Genomic DNA, 13467 nt, shown 5'->3' with positions numbered 1-13467 from the left:
ATAATATTTTAAATTAAATTAAATTAAATAATATTATTTTATATTATATTTGATGTATATAAAGATTATGATAAGAGAATTTATTTATTAATCAAAATTATTTTTTTTAATATTTATATAATTTAAATTATTAATATAATTTTTAAAGGTATAATAAAATATATAAATTTAATTTCATATATTAAAAATAATTCTCTCCATCTTGAAATAATTGAATCATTTTATGACAAAATAATAATTAATTCTCCTTATAATTTTATTTTTTTTCACATACAAACCAAACATGATATAAAATTATTTTTTATCCTATTTATAATTTTATGCGCTAAATATAACATGAAATCATGGTAGTAAGTAAAAAACATTTTTTTAAACAGCTAAAAAAAAAAACCCATAAACTTTATCATTTTATTACAATAAATTTTTATACTTTTATTACACTCAAATAATCGTCTGAACTTTAATTTGCATTAAAATAAAACCTTTAACATTTAATTTGTTCATAAATAAACTTTTAGTATAAATTAATTTTTTATTTGAAATAAAAATTTGTTTGAATACAAATAAAATGATAAAAACTTATTAGAATACAATAAAATATAAGAGCTTATTCTTAAAAATAATTCAGAGAGTTTTTTTAATATTTTAGCATTATCAAACTAATTTTTACCATGAAAATATGGAACCGAGCTATACAATGGCAAAGTTTAGATTTAATGATATGTCATGTAAAATATTAAAATTTATATATTTGTATAATATTTTATATAAAAATTACATATTATAATTTATATTGACATAAAAATATAAAAAATAATTTTTTTATTTTGTTAAAATTATATATAATTATTGTTATAATTTTAAGTTATGTCATTTTTGTATTTTATTTTTATTTTTTATTATTATATCGTATTTTAAATTATCAAATTTAATAAAATTAAAAAAAATCAACTTTACTGATAAAAAAAAAAGGAGAGAATGGGAAACAAATAAACTATTTATAAATACTAAATATCAGAAAAATATAATTATTAAATATATTAAAAAAAACTAACAGCATAATTAATAGGACCAAAGGACTTAAATTCCAAAGCAAATAGGATAAAGTGGTGCAAAAGTAAAAAAAAATTAGCAGACCAAAATCTTAAAGTTGTCTTTGCCTCCTTTTGGTTCAGCCAATGAAAGAAGATGCCAAGGAAATTACTTGGCAACGTCTCTGTAACTTACACATGCATTTGAATTCAAAATTATTTTATATTTTAATTAATTTTGATTTAAATTATTTTAGGTTTGAATTAAAAAAATGTAGATTGTTAATTTTTTTTTATCAAATCATGTTAAATTGAATTCAAACAAATTGAATAAATTTTTTAAATTCAAATCAATTTCGACGGCTTAGGTTGAAATTTGAAAGTGACTTTGATTTAGACGTAAAAATTCTCAAGTGAACAACTTCTCAATTATTAAACGGCTGCCTTGAATTATCAAATTTAATGATTTTTTTTTTTATATTTGAAATGATTAAGATTTAATTTTATCACTAAATTAAAAATTTTAATAATTTTTTAATATAATTTTTGTTAAAAACATTTGACGGTAAAAAAAGTAAAATAAATTTTTTTCTTTTTATAAATTTTTAGTAAATAATTTGAGATATTTTTATTATTTGTGTCAATTTGATATGTTTAGTATTATATTAATTTGATATTATCTTTATTATTCTTTAATAGTTTCTAACAGTTTACTTATAAATATAAAAATTTAGATATCATTAAGATAAATTCATTTAATTTTTTTTTATTTTTGATTTAAATCTTTTTTATTTATATATTAATACAAACATAAAAAATACATCTTACATTTATTTTTAAAATTTTTTTCTATTTTTTAAAAAATATTTTAACATTAAAACTTGACATTATTATTATTATTATTATTATTATTATTATTATTATTCACACAATTAGAATTTAATACTTAGTTATGATGCGATTGATGGTTGCTAGTGTATTAATTATTTGTAATAAATACAAAAGGTAATAGGGAGGAAGTTGAAAACAAATGTGAACAGCTTTCATATAAACTTATAAAGAGAAGTGGAATGTAAATTTCCAATTAATCCAAGTGTTGCACATAGCTAGTGTTGCATTTTGGAGGACCAATTCATGAACCTGTGGCCTTTCATTGACCATTGGATTTCAATTCGTTGAAAAGATTGAAAAGAATAGTCTCCAGAAGATTTTGGTCACAAAAATTTGCACGTGGGAGTTTTTCATTAAGCATCTCCACATGAGGCAACAAAGGCTATCCAGTGGGTCCTTTCAAAAGAAAAAATATTAATTTAAAATTATAATATTCATTCCATTTAAATTATTTTTTATTTGATTTGAATTAAATTTAGATATTAAATATATATTAATTTTAAATTTAAATTAAAAATAAAAAATAATTAAATTATATATTTTTATTAATTAATATATACTTTAAATTTTTATAAAATAAAAATAATTATTTTATACTTAATCTATTACATTTTATTAAATATATTTTAATTGATTTATGTAATTATGGTTTATATTTAAAAGATAACATATAAATTTAAAATTTAAAATTTAATTTTTTTAATACCTTCAGCCCGTTTTTTATTTTGAAATTAGGATCTCTTTTGTAAAAAAAATTAAAATTTTATTTGCATCCCATCATTTATTTCCATATTAAGGGTAATGCATGCATCTTATATTCAAAGAATTGGATTTGAATATTTTCTATAGTTGAATTTTAAGGGCAATAATTTACTAAATCTTGACTTAAAAAAGAAATGCAATACAATTACGCTTGACTCCTGAGGCAGCCGATGGGGTTACATCAAAGGACCTGGACAGGCACATGGGGGGCCTGGCGGCCTGCAACAGTTGATGCAGATGTCTGAACCTGTACCTCAGGACCACTCAGAACATCTATCTCATTGTGTTTGGTTTAACAATTATTGTGGCAGCCTCACGTGTTCACCAAAACCGTCGAATGTCTTAAAATTTTGCAGTGCTGTAGATTTTCATTCCCTTTAAAAACATTGCTGCTTGATTCAACAAACGAAGGAGAAATGAGTGAAGAAATGGGTTGCTGGTAGCCTATTCCTAAACCAAAACATTTTTCCGTTTGAAACTTGGGTTTAAAGCAACAGAACAAATTTTGGGCTCGGTCTGGTGGTGGTACCTCATGCTTTGATGCAATCAAGTGGCCAAGCAGCTACAATTAAGTTGCGACAGGAAAGGATCGTATTCATAGGTTAGGCTCAAATGGGCCAAATTTTGAGTGTTCCAATCGCACATATACATAAATTAATACATTTTTATTATATCGAGTGAAGACAAATATGTGTGACCAATATGTTTTCCTTTTTGCACCGTGCGAATTGGTTAACAGCTTTGGAGGGTCGAAATGAAGTTTAACAGGCTTATGACTTTTCTCCGATAAAAAGTAGCAAAGCCAAGTAAATCATGATCATATTATTTTAAAGTTACATTTTAAAATAAAATAATTTTTTTGATAAATTGATATAATTTGTTAAATAAAGTTCATATCTTTAATTCAAATATATATTTATATATTTAAATATAAATTATATACAAATATAAAATCGTTTCATAAGATTTCATTGATTAATATTGTCTCCAATAATTAAGTAATCTTTCTCATTTGATCTTTTAATTTTTTATAAAATTAAGTAAACTTATCACTTACTCATTTGTAAAAAAAAATAAAAGAGAATGAAAAAATCACAGTTCAACAAGTATAAGCTCACACACCCTATTAGATCAAACATTGTTTTCATATAAATTATATAAATCATTCAAAACATTCGTCAAATCATAATGTAACATTTTTAAATTCATTATTATATCAAACATTTCGTAAATCATAAATAAATATCAAAATATATCAATTCATAAATGATTATAAAATATGTTGCCATTCAAATATCGTAATCAAATCAAATTATGGATCAATCATTAAAATCATCAAAATCATCATTATCATAAATCATTAGTTTATAGTTAGTTTATCATTAGCGACAGTCACTACTATAACCCGTGACATTACCATTATCGATAATTTCATCATCATGATTATTACCAATTATTATAACCCACTAGTCAAGACTTTACGCTAATTACCAGAACCCGTTAGTAAGGTCATATGATCACATATATGCTAAATACTATTACCATTAGCCAGAGTTATAAAATTAGTTTTAGTGTCGATGATCCCTCTTCCAAGAGATATAAAAACGCAGTTATCATAAAATTATTTCTTAAACATAAATCATTTTCTCATTTTATTCATATACATGATCTATCATTTATATAGAAAAAATACAAAATAATCATATGCTTAATCTTACTTTCATATATCGAAAATAATAAAATAAAATATTTATTTATTTAGAAATATACATATATACATAAGTTCGAAAACAAAGTGAAGTGTATGAGATTATACTTATCTCCTTTCGATTCCACCATTTAATTTTTTTTTTAAATAATTAATGGCATGTTCAAGATAATTTCAATGTAATAGAAATTAATCAACACATTTTGAGATCAATGATGCAAAAAATAATTAAGTTAAACAAGAGTTAACTTAATTAATTAATACTAACAATCTAAACTCTTTTTACTAAAAATAGTCATATCTCAATATATCTAACTCAAAATTAAGATCTTTTTAACGTGTTAAAAACTAGACTCAATAAGCTTTCAAACCTTATATGGCACATCTTGTAATTTCTTGTAGATTAATTATAATAATTTTTTGCAATTCGTATCATATGCTGTTGTCAGCTAGCATGTATACATTCTAATAAAAATTACACATTTATTCATAGGAAACTTCAAATTCAATTCTGCTTATTTCGTTGGAAAGTAGACTCAATAAGCTTTCTAAACATATATGGCTTAATTTGTAATTTCTTGTATAAAAATTATGAGGAATTTCGTAAATCCTCCCTATTGCTGTTACTAAGCAGCCTGCGTACTTTTAAGTAAAAATTAAACTACTCTTCATAAAAACCTCAGAATTGACTTTCGTTTATTTCACTAGATAGCAAATTCAGTAAACTTTCCAACAATATATAATAATTATAGCAATATTTTATTTCTTAATTTAAAATATTATCTTAATTTACCACTGCAAACACCAAAGTTCATACGAAATCAAAAATTTTCCTTTCTCACTCCATCAAATTTCTATTTTCTATTTTTACAGTAATAAAATTCTATTACTAAACTTTCTTAACACTTTATTAGATCTTAATTAAAATCTAAATGATTTGCCAAAACCAATATTAAAGAGAGATACTGAATTTTTTAAAATTTTAAGGTTTATTAATTACAAGTTACACCTCAATACTTAACAATTAACATTATTTTTTTCAAAATTAAAAAAAATTATTTACTCATCTCTAAAAGATAATTCTTCTTATAGATTTTGTTTTTAATTTTCACTTGAAATCTTTGGATTTGTCTTTCCTATATAAGAAAGGGAGGATAAATAACCTTTATTTTTTTTGAACTAAACAAGTAATAGATATTAACCCTGTTAAAAGTTGAATTATTTATCAATAGGTCATAGATATTTTTTATTTTTTTATTAAAGAGTCCCTCAATTTATAAACATACTTAAAATAATCTTCTTTTTTTTTTTTTACGGGTATTACAAAATTGCCCAAAGTTCATCCTTATATGTGAACCCTTGAAACACCCTATATTTATATGTATAGGTACTTTATTGTGGGCATGAATCATGATAGTCGACAACAGACTTCCTGCTTGCATTTTTTAAGCCATTTTTGCCCTCTGATTCAAAGGCAACTTGGCCTTAATTATTCTGTAATAATGATTCATATGTGAAGAGTCATGACTCTTCAATCCTAGTTGCGCTATTCGTTTTTTTTTTTTTTCTTGATTGAAAAAGATCATATATAGTTGAACTTTGCCAAATTTCAGATTTTCTTCATCCAAAATTTTCAGGTGTTGTCTTTTTCTTTTTTGTTTAGTTATTTTTTAGTCAAAAGCTAAAACCCATTACATACAAACTTCTGCCTTGTGCGTTTTCGAGTTTTTTCTTTCATTTTTTGTGGCTAGTGTCAATGGAAACTAGCTAGGCCAGCAAGCTTTAAAGCAAGAAAAAAACTCGAGAACCACGATCTCTTCCTCCTTTCGTCAAAACTCATGCATTTTAATATAGATAGAAAAAGAGAAATAGGCATGACTAGAATGTTTGGTCGTATGCAGCAAGTGGATCCAAGATGGGAGGAATAATGGAGGCATGCAGCTTCCCCATTGGCATCCTTAAAAAAATTTGAGAACTTTTTAAGAAAAAATTTCAAAAGGTTCCTAAAATTTTATGCTTCTGCCATCATTTTAGATTTGAAAATCATGCTTATGGTTTAGGGTAATTCCTAGTTATTACCATCCCAAAAATTTTCTACTGATCACGCTGAGAGTTTGCACCTAGCTGACCAATATTTTGATTCAATCCCTGTCAGTCCTCAGCCAATTTTCAGCTGATTTCATTCAACACGGAAAACTTGTATTCACAGGAAAGTAACACGTTGTAAGTAGTGACAAGTTTTTCACCAGGAGTAAGGTTAGTTGCAGTCGCATGGTGTGCTAGCTAGCTATCCTTAAACCCTTAATCTGAGTGCAAATTTACCCAATAAAAACAGAGTTTTTTCCAACACCGAGATAAAATAAAATCTTTATTCTTTAATAGGGGTACTTTTAATTTTATTTACCTAAATAGGGTAATTCATGCCACATCATCATTTTTTTCATCTATAAACAACAGTTTTTTCCCTGTTGCACGACTCCCCTTTCTGTTGCCCTGTTATCCTTGGTTATCACGGTTAATTCCACTCTTTGTCTCATCTTTAAACTAGGGTGTCCCATCTTTTTCATTGTTACCATGACTTACATTCCTGCACGACTCCCTTTTTTTTAGAATGGTTTCTGCATCTCTCTTTGTCTCCTCCTTTTTTTTTACTATGAAGTATCATATGAAGGAAAATAAAAGTGAGAGATAGACAGAATGGTTTCTGCATACCTCATCTCGGTCGTAGTTTTCACCATTGTCAGGATAAAAAAGAACATCATCAGTAGCGAGCTCAAAAAAAAAAAAATACAAGCAAAAGACCATAAATGTGCTAATGTTACGTATTTGGATCCAAAGATAACCTCAGGACAATTATGCTGCGCCTCGTCTGAATATCAAATGTAAATTGTTTATATATCCAGCAAGCATTGCCAAAATCAACCAATTTGCACTTGAGATCAACTTCTGCTAGCACTTTTTTTCCTTGTTGCACGACTCCCCCTTCTATTGCGCTGTTTTCCTTCGTTACCATTGTTAATTTCATTACTCTTTGTCTCATCTTTAATCACAGAACTATTTGGTTGTTTTTCACCGTAAACTTATTCCATTTTGCATCAGTTTAGTGTCTTCTGTAACACCAGAAGCAAGTGACAGAAAGCTGGGCAGCGATGAATAAATCCAGTTTATTGTTGCTTCAGATCCTTCCTCCAGATTTCTCTTGATGAAGCTTGGCTTGGTTTGATTGCACGGATAATACTTTAATAAAGATGAAAATCAAACACATTGGAGGGAATGGGAAACTATTTTTGGAAGTTTGTTAATGGTGGGGATAGGAAAAGAACAAGAATGATGATGTGGCGTGAAGCATCCCATTTAGGTAAATAAGATTAAAAATATACTTATTAGGGAATAAAGATTTTATTTTCCCTTGGAATAGGAAAAAACTCAATAAAAACATATCCAGTTACTTGGTATCTGCCCATAAATTTTCCGCCGGGATTTTCCTTGGCTGTCCACACCTCACTTTTAGCCGACAGATATGCCAAAATATTATGAACAATAACAACAAAATCAAGTTGCCAACAACAGCCTTTTCAAAGCATATATAAACATTAGATTATCTTTAAATTTTCCTTAACAACGCATCATCCACTAATTTGTCCGAACTCACAAGCAAACGACACTAGCCAAAAGTGTTAGGCCTATTTGCTGACATGTCCACCACCACTGTTACATGGTTCGTGATGCTGCTGACGTGTAGTGATACGTGTCCACACTTGTTGACCTCAGATTGGTCGAGTTCATAGTCAAAGATCATAGGCCAAACGTACGTTCACTCCTTCAACGGTAGGTAGGCGCAGCCATCAAATTTTATGGCTATCCTTTTCTTCCTTCTTTGTATATATTGCATATTATCTCAAAGCTACAGCATCTATCCCTACTAAAAACTTGGTGCTGCAAACAAGCACTTTTTGGATGTCAACTGTTCTCTAATTTTTGTTTCATTAGAAGGAGCAAATGGGGTTTTGCAAATTTTCCAAGTTTAGTTTTCTGTTCCTGATCAGCATTCTCTTTGTATCTACTGCTAAAGAGAATGCTAGAATTGGGAAGGATCGAGCTTCGTTGCTTTTGTTCATGTCAGGCATTGTTTTAGACCCTGAACATGCCCTGGAAGATTGGAATGTAACAAATGTGTATGTGTGCAACTGGTCTGGAGTCGGCTGCAACCATGCTAAAGATCAAGTTGTGCAGCTTGACCTTAGTGGAAGGTCACTTAAAGGCACCATTTCTCCTGCTCTTGCTAATCTTTCTTCTTTGGTGGTTCTTGATTTGTCAAACAACTTCTTTGAAGGTCATATTCCAGCTGAGCTTGGCTCTCTTGTTCAGCTCAAACAACTTAGTCTATCATGGAATCTTCTTGAAGGAGACATTCCTTCTGAGTTGGGTTTTCTTCGCCAATTAGGATACCTTGATTTGGGGAGTAACCGGCTTGTGGGAGATATTCCAGCTCCTCTTTTCTGCAATGGTTCGTATTCTTTGCAATATATAGATCTTTCTAACAATTCTCTTAGCGGTCAAATCCCTTCGAAGAGTGAATGTTCACTTAGGGAATTGAGGTTTCTGTTACTTTGGTCGAATAGACTAATTGGTCCGGTAACTCAAGCCCTTTCGAACTCCTCAAAGCTTCAATGGCCTGATTTGGAGTCAAATATGTTAATTGGGGAGTTGCCATCAGATATTGTACGTAAAATGCCGTAGTTGCAGTACCTGTGTTTGTCCTATAATGAGTTTGTCAGCCATGATGGTAACAATAACCTCGAGCCATATTTTGCTTCTTTGCTCAATTCCTCCACCTTTCAAGAACTAGAATTAGCCGGAAATAATCTTGGTGGTAACAATAACCTCGAGCCATTTTTTGCTTCTTTGCTCAATTCCTCCAACTTTCAAGAACTAGAATTAGCCGGAAATACTCTTGGTGGAGTGATACCTCCTATTATTGGTGATCTTTCAACCAAGCTTGTACAGATTCATCTAGATGATAATCTTATATACGGTTTGATTCCTCCTCGCATTTCAAACCTTGTGAATCTTACCCTCTTGAACTTGTCTAGCAACCTTTTGAATAGAACCATCCCGCCTGAACTATGCAGAATGGAAAATCTAGAGAGAGTTTATCTGCCAAATAATTCACTCTTTGGTGAGATTCCAGCAGCTCTAGGAAACATTACGCATTTAGGTCTCTTAGATTTATCAAAAAACAAGCTCTCAGGTTCAATTCCTGATAGTTTGGCCAATCTCCCCCAGCTAAGAAGACTCCTACTCTATGGAAATCAGCTTTCGGGGACATTTCCTCCGAGTCTAGGGAAATGTGTCAACCTGGAGATTTTAGACCTCTCTGATAATAAACTTTCAGGGATAATTCCTGGAGAAGTTGCCGGATTGAGAAGCTTGAAGTTATACCTGAATTTGTCTAGCAATCACTTTCATGGACCTTTACCATTAGAACTGAATAAATGGATATGGTGTTAGCAATTGATCTGTCTTCAAATAATCTCTCTAGCACAATCCCATCGCAAATTGGGAGCTGTATTGCCCTCGAGTACCTCAACCTTTCTCGTAATTTCTTAGAAGGTGAACTTCCAGCTTCCATAGGACAGTTGCCTTACCTTAAAGAGCTAGATGTCGCTTTAAACCAGTTGACCGGAGACATACCACTATCTTTCCAGGCATCATCAACTCTAAAGGAAATGAACTTCTCTTTCAACAAGTTCAACGGTAATATATCAGACAAGGGGGCATTTTCATTGCTGACACTAGACTCTTTCATCTGAAATCATGGTCTTTGTGGTTCGCTTAAAGGCATGCCAAACTGCAGAAAGAAACATCATTGTCATTTGGTTATATTGTTGCCTATCATTGTGTCATTGTTTGCAACTCCTTTATTGTTTATGTTTGGATACCCTCTGGTGCTCAAGTCAAAGTTCAGAAATCGACTGGCTGTAGTCAATGGAGGGGACTTCGAAGATGAGGAAACAGAAAGGAAAGAGCTCAAGTACCCAAGAATCTCATATCGACAACTCATTGAAGCCATGGCCGGGTTTAGTGCTTCAAGCTTAATTGGTTCAGGCAGGTTTGGTCATGTATATAAAGGAACTCTTGGGGACAATACAAGAATAGCTGTGAAGGTTTTGGACAGAAAGACAGCTGGAGAAATTTTAGGGAATTTTGAAAGAGAATGTGAAGTCCTAAAGAGAGCCAGGCACAGAAACTTGATCAGGATAGTAACAATTTGCAGCAGGCCAGATTTCAAGGCTCTTGTCCTTCCTCTGAAGCCGAATGGGAGCCTAGAAAGGCATCTATACCCAAGCAACGGATTAAGACATGGCCTAGATTTGATTCAGTTGGTGAACATCTGTAGTGATGTAGCTGAAGGGGTTGCGTATCTGCACCATTACTCACCGGTTAAAGTTGTGCACTGTGATCTTAAACCAAGCAATATTCTTCTTGACGAAGACATGACTGCTTTGGTGACAGATTTTGGAATCGCAAGATTGGTCAGAGGTGTTGATGAGGGTACTTCTGCAAATGATTCAATCTCCTTCAGCTCAGCAGATGGCTTGTTATGTGGATCAGTTGGCTATATAGCTCCTGGTATGTGTTTTCTTCTTCTGTATTGCATTATTTTTGCTACCAAATCATAAAAGTAATCATCTGATCATTACCTATAAATTATAATACTCTCCGCTATTAATTTCTCTTTCACTTGATTGAATGCAGAATATGGAATGGGCAAACGCGCTTCTACTCAAGGGGATGTATACTGTTTTGGGGTCATTTTGTTGGAAATTGTTTCGGGAAGGCGCCCTACTGACCATGAAGGTTCAAGCTTGCATGAATGGTTAAAAAGTCACTACCCTCATAAGCTTGAACCCATAGTAGAGCAAGCATTGATTAGGTGCAGCCCTGCTCCAATGCCAACAAATAATGTCAAAATACGGTGTGATGTTATTTTGGGGCTGATTGAACTTGGCCTTATGTGTACACAGTGCAATCCCTCAACAAGACCAACCATGCTAGATGTAGCCCTTGAAATGGGGCGGCTAAAGCAGTATCTCGCTCATCGTGCTTCTAACTCTACTGGAGAAACCTCTTCTACGGCTGATGTCTTTTGATCATAGATAAATGATAGAAATTACTTCCACGAATATTCATGACAGTTCATCTTTGTATTCATTTGTTTGATTTTTTTCACTTAAAATCATTTTCTGTCTTGGTAAATTAATTCAAATCTGTTGCTTTCGAAACGTTTTACAGCTAAGGAGAAGTGAATGGTAGATTAATATGTCAAGTATAAAGCAGTTTTCCTATTTCACCACCCAAAAAGCTCCTTCATCAAGAAAAAAAAAAGCATTCCGTCGTCATTTTTTAAGTCATCAACCAACCAAAGATGGCAATTGCCTTGACTAATGATATCTATCAGATAAAATGGGATATCTAATCAGGAGTGTATACCATGAATCATTCTTGAACCAATTATATTAATCTAACCTTCTCTTTGAACATTAGCCTTGTTTTTGTGGCAAGCGATGTGAAAGGATTTGCATAATAGAAATTGCAGTCAGGTCTCTTTCAACCTACCATTGATATAGAAATATTGCTTAAAACAACTAGATGCTAGTGGATGGTTATAACCATGTTTTTTTCCCACTTCAATATGATCATAAAATCCACCTTAAAATATCAATATCATCATTCTCAGCCTTGCACTAGCATCAGCAGAAAGTTAAAAAAACCACTGTTTATTGCAGTCGGCCAAACTGTCTCAGGCGAAAGAAAAGATGGGAACTAGAGAATAGAAAAATAATTAATAGGTGATTTGCAAATCATATCCAAGTCAACTTGGAAAGCCACCAGGCCGTGATTATGAGGCTAGTTTAGAAATGGATTGCTGGTAAACTATTCCTAAACAAAAACATTTGTCTGTTTGAAACTTGGGTTTAAAGCAACAGAATCATTTTGGGTTGTGGTAGTGGTACCTCACGCTTTAGATGCAAGCACGTGGCCAAGCAGCTACAATTAAGCTGCAACAGGAAAGGATCGCATTGATAGTTTGGGCTCAAATGGGCCAAAATTTGAAAGCTGAGTACAACCATAGCCATTGCCCATTAGCCAAGCAATAATCAAATGGCAGATGGGTTGAGTGCCGTTGCTCACGAATGGTACTATTATTGTGTATCACATTCAAACTTCTGATCTCACGAGATGTTATAAAAGTTTATTGGATAAATTCAAAGATTGGATTTATCGATTCATCAATTGGAATCAATTATATATATATATATATATAAATTAATATACATTTTTATCATATAAAGTGAAGACAAATATGCGTGACCAATATGTTTTCCATTTTGCACTGTGCGAATTAGTTATCAGATTTGGGAGAGTAGAAATGAAGTTTAACAGGCTTACATCTTGCCTCAATCGAAAGTATCAAAACCAAAGTAAATTGCCCTAAGTTCATCTGCCAGAAGAACCCTAGACCCACCCTTACATGTGAAGTCTTGTTACACCCTAATTTTGTATGTGTATATACTTTATTGTGGGCATGAATCATGATGGTCGACAACAGGCTTTCTGCTTGCATTTTTTAAGCCATTTTTATCCTATGATTCAAAGGCAACTTCGCCTTAATTATGCTGTAACAATGATTCATTTGTGAAGAGTCATGACTCTTCAATCCTAGTTGAGCTTTTCTTTTCTTTTTGATTGAAAAAGATCATAGTTGAACTTTGCCAAATTTCGGTTTTTCTTTATCTAAAAGCTTCAGGTGTTGTCTTTTTCTTTTTGGTTTAGTTGTTTTGGAGTCAAAAGCTAAAACCCATTACATTCAAATTTCTGCCTCGTGCTTTCCGAGTTTTTTCTTTCATTATTCCTTTTGGCTAAGGTCAATGGAAACTAGCTAGGCTAGCAAGCTTTAAAATAAGAAAAAACAATCTTCCTCCTTTCTTGATCAAAACTCACGCAGTTTGTCTTAATTGACATCCATTTAACATATATAGGGAAAGAGAAATAGGCATGACTAAAATGTTT

The 13467-nt window shown here is 31.1% G+C and overlaps 1 pseudogene across 1 annotated transcript; it reads left to right on the top strand.

Moving 5' to 3' along the window:
- The first annotated feature begins 8327 nt into the window (after nt 1-8327).
- On the top strand, nt 8328-11953 carry LOC111304246 (putative leucine-rich repeat receptor-like serine/threonine-protein kinase At2g24130; annotated as a pseudogene). Its single transcript, XR_016326906.1, has 2 exons — nt 8328-11025; nt 11152-11953. The product of XR_016326906.1 is annotated as a putative leucine-rich repeat receptor-like serine/threonine-protein kinase At2g24130 (transcript).
- Nucleotides 11954-13467: the final 1514 nt, after the last annotated feature.

Source organism: Durio zibethinus, chromosome 13 (genome assembly GCF_047325235.1).
Source record: "Durio zibethinus cultivar Kanyao isolate XHJ-2024 chromosome 13, ASM4732523v1, whole genome shotgun sequence".
NCBI lineage: Eukaryota > Viridiplantae > Streptophyta > Magnoliopsida > Malvales > Malvaceae > Durio > Durio zibethinus.
Note: the sequence above shows the minus strand (reverse complement) of the source record. Positions and strands in the feature narration are given on the sequence as shown.